Source organism: Arachis hypogaea, chromosome 18, assembly GCF_003086295.3.
Source record: "Arachis hypogaea cultivar Tifrunner chromosome 18, arahy.Tifrunner.gnm2.J5K5, whole genome shotgun sequence".
In the NCBI taxonomy this organism is placed as follows: Eukaryota; Viridiplantae; Streptophyta; class Magnoliopsida; order Fabales; family Fabaceae; genus Arachis; species Arachis hypogaea.
Window position 1 is genome coordinate 81,693,795 of NC_092053.1, and position 7,775 is coordinate 81,701,569.

A 7,775-nucleotide genomic window follows, 5' to 3' on the forward strand; every position below is an offset into this window, starting at 1 on the left:
TCAGAAGCTGACGCTAACTTTGGCCTCCAAAGCAGCGTTCACTAATTGAACGTTTTCGGCCTCCAAAACAGCATGACCAGGCCTTCTTCAAAGGACCATAACTTAGACTACAGATTTCCAATTGATGCGCTTCTAGTTGCATTGGAAAGCTGACATTTAGAGCTTTCCAACGATATATAGCAATCTATATTTGGCATGAAATTGAAGCACAACTGATAGGCATCTTTAAGGCCCAAAAATCACACTCAATAGCCAAACAATGCTAGCGTTCACTTTCAAAGTGAATGCCACGCTCACTTTTGTAACTTTTTCATGGGTTCAATAAAGGAGGGCCAAGGAAGGGGAATGCGCACCAAAGCACCCAAGAGCCAGCACTCAAAGAGTGAACTTAGCGTTCACTAATGCAACGCTAGTAGGAAGCATGCAAGCAAAGTGAACGTGGAGTTCACAAAGTGAACTGAACGCTCCACTGGGAGGAGACCCAAGCCACAAAATGCATCCTGATCCACACTACAAGAAAAAGGCCTATGGCCACGCTTTTTTCTTTCTACACTTTAAAAGCGTGGCCAAAAGTGGTCAATGGCCACGCTTTTTTGAGGGTGGCGATTAAATAGAGATTTGGCTACGTTTTTTCTTGCTACGCTTTAAAAACGTGGTGAAAGGGGTCAACAGCCATGCTTTTATGAGGGTGGCAACTGATTCGAAATTTGGCCACGTTTTTTTTTGCTACGCTTAAAAAGCGTAGCCATAGAGAGAAACAGGCACGCTTTCAAAACATGGCGATATGGTTTTGCTATTGGGACGTTTTAAAAGTGTGGCTGTTTCTTACTACTGTTTTGGCACACTTCAAAAGCGTGGCCAAAAAGTTCCAAAAAAAGAAAATTACAAATTCGTCCCTTGCTTCAAAATTCTAAGATAGAATTGCCCTAGCTTCCAATTACGAAGTCATCTACTACTCTTCCAGATAGACTTAAGTCTTTCTCCTTCTTCCAATTGTCTTAGCTCAGTCGAAAGCCCTCTATGAAGAACCCCCGGACGATTAACCTAGCTAACCTAACCTTGTCTTCATTGTGCCAAACCGACGGAGAAGAGAGAGACCATGGAAGCCAACGCAGAAGAACAAAGCAGCGAGTCAGGAGGACCAGATTGGGCCGAGTTGACTACGAGTGCCTCACCAATATCTTCTCCCAACTTAACATCCAGGACCGATGGCGAGGCACCATGCTTGTCTGCAAGTCATGGCTCTGCGCCTTCAAGGGCCCTTCTCTTCACACCATCTTCAACCTCGACCCTCAATTCGAGCCTCCCCCGGAGCTTCCCAACTGATGGGCCCCTTATTTCGAGCGTAAGATCGATTCCAAGCTTTCTTCCGTGGTCCGATGGAGCCATGGATCTCCAACCAAGATCCGCGTTCGTCACTGCTCCGATCGCTCTCTCGCTTTGGTCGCCAAAAGGTGCGAACTTGCCTCTCAATTTGGATTCCCATTTCCTTCAATTATTTTTCGTTTGGAGAGTCATGGATAATGGTAGCCGTATGCATAGTTCTGTTTTCTAACCCCTCCTCTCTCTCTCTCTCTCAATATTTTGTATTTGGAGGTTCAAATTTTTATGCTTTTAATTGTTTCGTGTGGATTTTTTATTTAATTGTTGGAAACTTGAAATTGGGCATGCTGTAATTTACTATTTTCAATAGTTTCTTACATGGTGGTTTCAAGTTTCTATGTTCAACATATGAAGCCTTACCTTGGTTGTTGCTGCTTTGAATATGATTGAACTGCGTTTCAGTTGCCCAAATCTTGAGGTGTTGTCGATCAGGAGCTGCCCTCATGTTACTGATGAGTCTATCTCTAGAATTGCTTTGAGGTGTCCAAAGCTTAGGGAGCTTGATGTCAGCTACTATTATGAAATATCCCATGTTTTATTGGTATTGGTTGGAAAAAATTGCCCCAATCTTAAGGTTCTCAAGAGAAATCTCATGAATTGGCTTGATCCTCCCAGCACATAGGGATTGTTCTGAATGAGTATCTCAATGCTTATTTCTGTTGATCTATGGTTGGTCCCAGTGAAATTTTTGTAGTTATTATAAGCTGTTTCTTGTAGGAATTATGATCTGTGACTATTTAATTCCTATTATTGGTTCTATTGTATCCCTTCCGTGTTGTGCTTTCTTTAATGTATTATATAGAAGAAAATTGTCTGAAATTGATATAATATATTACCAAATAATGTTGTTCTTGTTTATACTAATTTTTTTCACATATTCAACTTTCATCTTCATAGAATGAGTTTTCTAATTTTTCTCTCACAAGTTAACTTCGCTCACAATATAATACACTAGCTAACAGTAGGAACACATTGTATGACCTAACTGGAATTAAGTGGTGGCTTAAATCCTAAGTAATATTGACTATTGAGGGTTGGCTAGGATTTTTCTTAATTTAATGTTCAGGAGAACATGGAATAAAGAAAAGCAAACACCTTGTTTACATTCATAGCTAATTAGTACCTATTTTGTTACAAATTCAGAATGATTAAATATAATATATGATGCCAGGGCATTTTGGCCAGTTTCACTAACCTTTTCTTTACTGTTTTTAGGGTAGTTTCATGCATTTCCTTAGAAAATAAGCTAGTTTTGGATAGATATTCACTTACATCTTGATTCAAGCATACATTGTGCACTTTACATGATTTCATGAGGATTTTGCATGAATTTTATGACAAATTTGATGTTGCATTTCCCATGACTTGGACCAGAACTTTAATGAGAAAAGTAATCGCCAATAACGCTCTCGAAGCCATCATTGCCCACGTTAAGAGTTACGTTAACTAAGTTAACGTGAACTCTAACGTGGAAGAAAGGAAAGGGAGCCAACGTTAGTGACACTTAACATTATCACTAATAACGTTGGACCAAGCTCATAAGTGGCCACGTTAAGAGCCACGTTAACTTAGTTAACGTGGCCTCTAACGTTAAGAAGTAAAGGGGAAGCCAACATTAGTGACATTCAACTTTGTCACTAACATTGGCCAAGTCACAATAAGCCACGTTAACTCCCACGTTAACCTAGTTAACGTGGAAGCTAACGTGAAGAAAGTAGGTGGTCAACAACGTTAGTGACACCAAACATTATCACTAACGTCGGGATTAACCCACACAAGCCCCAATAAGCCACGTTAACTCCCACGTTAACCTAGTTAACGTGGAAGCTAATGTGAAGAAGGAAGGTGATTGCCAACGTTAATGACACCTAACATTGTCACTAACGTTGGAAGGAGCCCACACAAGCCACAATGAGCCACGTTAACTCCCACGTTAACTTAGTTAACGTGGAAGCTAACGTGAGGAGGAGAGATGATGAGCCAACGTTAGTGACATTCACCTTTGTCACTAACGTTGGAGATGGCTAGCACAGCCACGTTAGAGGCCACGTTAACCTAGTTAACATGGACTCTAATGTGGGAGCTAAGGGCACATTGGAACGTTAGTGACAAAGGTAAGTGTCACTAACGTTCTTTAAGGTTGGCAAGCCTACGTTAAAAGAGCCATGTTAACTAAGTTAACGTGGACTCTAACGTAAGGAAAGGGGAGACTTATCAACGTTACTGGGAAAGGTGAGTCCCAATAACGTGTGCGAAGGACATAGAGGCAACGTTAGTGGCAACGTTTGTGCCACTAACGTTGAAATTAACGTGGCTCTTAATTTGGTGAGGAACGTTAGTGAAAAAGGTAATTGTCACTAACATTCTCGAACCCATATTTTCATTGAAAGTTAACACCACTAACGTCCTGAGCTAACGTCTCTGCCCACTTCACACTTTCTCTCTGCAAGTAAAGCTAAGCCCAATGAAGAAGATAACTGCTTCAAACTCAAGATCCAAAGGCCCATACCCAAGACTTGAAGAGCCAACTAGAAGATCAGAAGAGTAGTATATATAGGAGTAGCTTTGAATTGAAAAAGAGAGTTGAAGATTATAGGGAGCCTCTTGGCATAGAACTACTCTCTGTATTTTACTTTCTCTGCACTTCTAGTTTCATAATGTATTCTCCATCTTTGTTTTCATTTTCCAGAGCTATGAACAACTAAACCCCTTTCATTGGGTTAGGGAGCTCTGTTGTAATTTGATGGATCAATAGTAGTTTTCATTATTCTTCTTCTATCTTTTCTCTTGATTTTACTTGAAAGCTTTCGATCTTCATCCAATTGGGTAGTTATCTTGGAAAAGAAGCTATTCAAACTTGGATCTCTTCTGAGCCTTGAAAGAGGAATGAAGAGATCATGCTAGAAATGCTTTCTCATGCTGGACCAAATTGGGTTTGGATGGATATGTGACTATAATCCTCTCAACACTTGATTTGGGAAATGCATGTGGTATAATCAGTGACCATACTTCATCTCTTCTCATGAGCAATTGACGAAGGAATTGGCTATTGATCAAGATTTGAGAGATTGAATTACAAGGAATTGTAATTCGATCACTTAAGATTGCCAAGGAGATCAATGAGTGCATTGATTGAGGAAGAGATGAAAATGAAATTGATCCAGAGAATGCAACATCTCCTGAGCCCAATGAACTCCCCATTTCTGATCTTACCCATTCTCTTTAATTTCTGTCATTTACTTTTATGAGCAATTACCCCATTCCCATTTAAGATTCTATAATTTACTTTCCGTCATCTACATTCAGCTCTTTATTTCCAACATTTACTTTTCTGTTATTTACTTTCCCGCCATTTAATTTTCTGCAATTCTCAACTCAAATTCTGATTCGCTCAACTAGAACATTCCTCTAGTTAAAGTTGCTTGATCAATCAATCCCTATGGGATTCGACCTCACTCTATTGTGAGTTTTTACTTGACGACAAATTCGGTACACTTGTTGAAGGAAATTTGTTATGAGACAAGTTTTCCGTGCATCAAGTTTTTGTGGCGCCGTTGCCGGGGATTGATTGTGTATCAACAAAGATTAAATTGGAGGATAACTAGATTGAGCATTTTATTTTTGTTTGATTTAATTTTCTGTTTGAGTAATTCACTTTCAGTTTTTGTTAATTTCTTCCCTTCCCCCTACTTTTTCATTTTTAGTTATTTACCATTTATTTCCCTAACCCACTAACTGTTTGATATATTGCATCACTCACACTAACAGTAATTCTGACAAAAATACTTTCTGCATCTATTTTCCTTGCTTGTACTTGTTGGTTGTATGACAGGGAGAAGAAGCGGGGCTTCAACTTCCTTTGATTCTGAACCTGCGAGGACCTCCTTTAGATTAAGGAGGGAAGCAAAAGGAAAAAGAGTAGTTGGTGCTGAGGAAGAGGAGGAATACTTTGAACCAAACATGGAAGAAAACATGGAAAACCATCATGAAGAAGAGACTCAAAACCATGGCGGAGGAGGTCGAGCAAATCATGTTGGGGAGGATAGAAGAGTTTTAGGCTCTTACATCAATCCAAACCCAGGAAACTGTGGAAGTAGCATTCAAAAGCCAACCATCCATGCCAACAATTTTGAACTGAAGCCACAGCTCATCACCCTTATTCAGAACAACTGTTCGTTCGGAGGAAGTGTCCAAGAAGACCCCAATCAACATCTAACTACCTTCTTGAGAATTTGTGACACAGTAAACTCTAATGGTGTTCATCCTGACGCCTATAAACTGCTCTTATTTCCATTCTCACTCAAGGATAAGGCAGCTAAGTGGCTGGAGTCTTTCCCAAGGGAGAGCTTGACAACTTGGGAAGATGTGGTGAACAAATTCTTAGCAAGATTTTACCCCCTCAACGAATCAATAGGCTGAGAGTTGAGGTCCAAACTTTCAGGCAACAAGATGGTGAGATTCTGTATGAAGCATGGGGGAGGTTTAAGGACCTGACAAGGAGGTGTCCACCTGACATGTTCAACGAATGGGTGCAGCTGCACATTTTCTATGAAGGGCTATCTTATGAGTCAAAGAAGGCCGCAGACCATTCATCCGTAGGATCTTTGAACAAGAAGAAGACCATTGAGGAGACCATATATGTCATTGAAACTGTAGCAGAGAATGACTACTTCTATGCTTCCGAAAGAGGGAACACTAGAGGAGTGATGGAGCTAAACAATGTAGATGCTCTGCTGGCTCAGAACAAGCTCATTACCAAGCAGCTGGCTGACCTAACCAAGAAGATGGAGAGGAACCAAGTAGCAGCAATCTCCACTTCAACAACAACCCAAGAAGGAGTGAATGAAGAAGCAGAGGGAAGTCAGGAGCAAATCAACTACATTAGAAATTCACCTAGGCAAAACCATGATCCGTACTCCAAGACCTACAACCCTGGATGGAGGAATCACCCAAACTTTGGGTGGGGAAATCAACAAGACCAAAGCCTTGATCTAAGATGCCCAAATCCCAACAATGCAAGCCACCAACATTTCACATCTAGATCATATCAACACCCCCATAACAACACCTCTCCACATCCACATCAAAACCAAAATAACTTACCTCATCCTTCCACCTCTTATCCCGATCTACAATCATTTGATGACAGACTCTCAAGGATTGAGAATCTACTTGAAAGCATAGGCAATGAGATTCAAGACAACAAGGTGTTCAAGGAGGAAGTGTGAGCCAGTTTCAAGAACCAGGGAGACACAATCAAGAGGTTGGAATCTCAAGTGGGGTATCTCTCTGAGCAAATTCCCAAACCCACAGATGGATTCCCAAGTGACACAGAGAAGAATCTAAGAGGTGAAACAAAGAAAGTAAGATGGGAAGATTGCAAGATGGTCACTATAAGTGATAAGGAGACTGAGGACAAGCCAAGCAAGCTGTCAGAACAACCTGAAGATACCTCAGTAGCGAAGACGGAAAAAGATCATCAAGAACCAGAAATCTCATAACAGGAGCTGCTGAGACTCTATGCACCTTTTCCCCAACTGCTCAATGGTGCTGTGGAGAAGAGAATATACTCAAGGTTTCTAGATTTGTTTGCATCTTTGCATGTCAACATACCATTCATCAAGACTATTCAACAAATGCCTGCATACATCAAGTATATAAAGGAGCTGCTTCCCAGGAAAATCTCACTCAAGGAAGGCCAAACTATAGTGATGAACAAGGAGTGCAGTGCCCTCATTCAACCACAGTTGCCTACAAAAAGAAAAGATCCAGGGAGTTTTCATGTCCCCTATGCCATAGGAGAAACAATGTTTGATAAAGCACTCTGCGATTTGGGAGCAAGCATCAACTTAATGCCCTTATCCCTGGTGAAGAGGCTGGAGATCAATGAGATAATGCCCACAGATGTAGTCATCAGGCTGGCAGACAAAACTCAAAAACAAGCAATAGGAGTGGTGGAAAATGTGTTGGTAAAGGTTGGGAAATACTTTCTTCCCACAGACTTTGTCATCTTGGACATGGAAGAGAGTCACACTCACCCAATCATATTGGGAAGACCATTCCTAGCTACAGCCAGAGCACTCATAGATGTGGAGCGAGGGGAGCTAATATTAAGGATCCATGATGAACGACTCAGCTTTAATGTCTTCAAACTCTCACAAGAAGCAGACCAAGAGAACAAAGAACTAAGAAAAGATAATAATGAGATGCTGAAAGAGGAAGCAAGCACTGAAGCACAACCAGCCCACCTGGGAAAGCCCTTAGTTGATGAACAAGGAAATAAGCAGTTGTCACAGCTCAAGGAAAAGCTGGAGGAACCTAAACCACCAGAGACATGTGAAGACAACAACAAAATTCCCTTAGAAGAAGAAGTCACAAAGAGCAAGGCAACA

At 40.9% G+C, this 7,775-nt stretch overlaps 1 non-coding gene and 1 pseudogene across 1 annotated transcript; one reads left to right on the plus strand and one right to left on the minus strand.

Moving 5' to 3' along the window:
* Positions 1-1,099: 1,099 nt before the first annotated feature.
* LOC112770126 (F-box protein SKIP1-like) lies at positions 1,100-2,046 on the plus strand (annotated as a pseudogene).
* Positions 2,047-5,795: 3,749 nt separating this feature from the next.
* LOC112773741 (small nucleolar RNA R71) lies at positions 5,796-5,899 on the minus strand. Its single transcript, XR_003188275.1, has one exon. It is a non-coding gene; the product is annotated as a small nucleolar RNA R71 (small nucleolar RNA).
* Between the last annotated feature and the right edge of the window lie 1,876 nt (positions 5,900-7,775).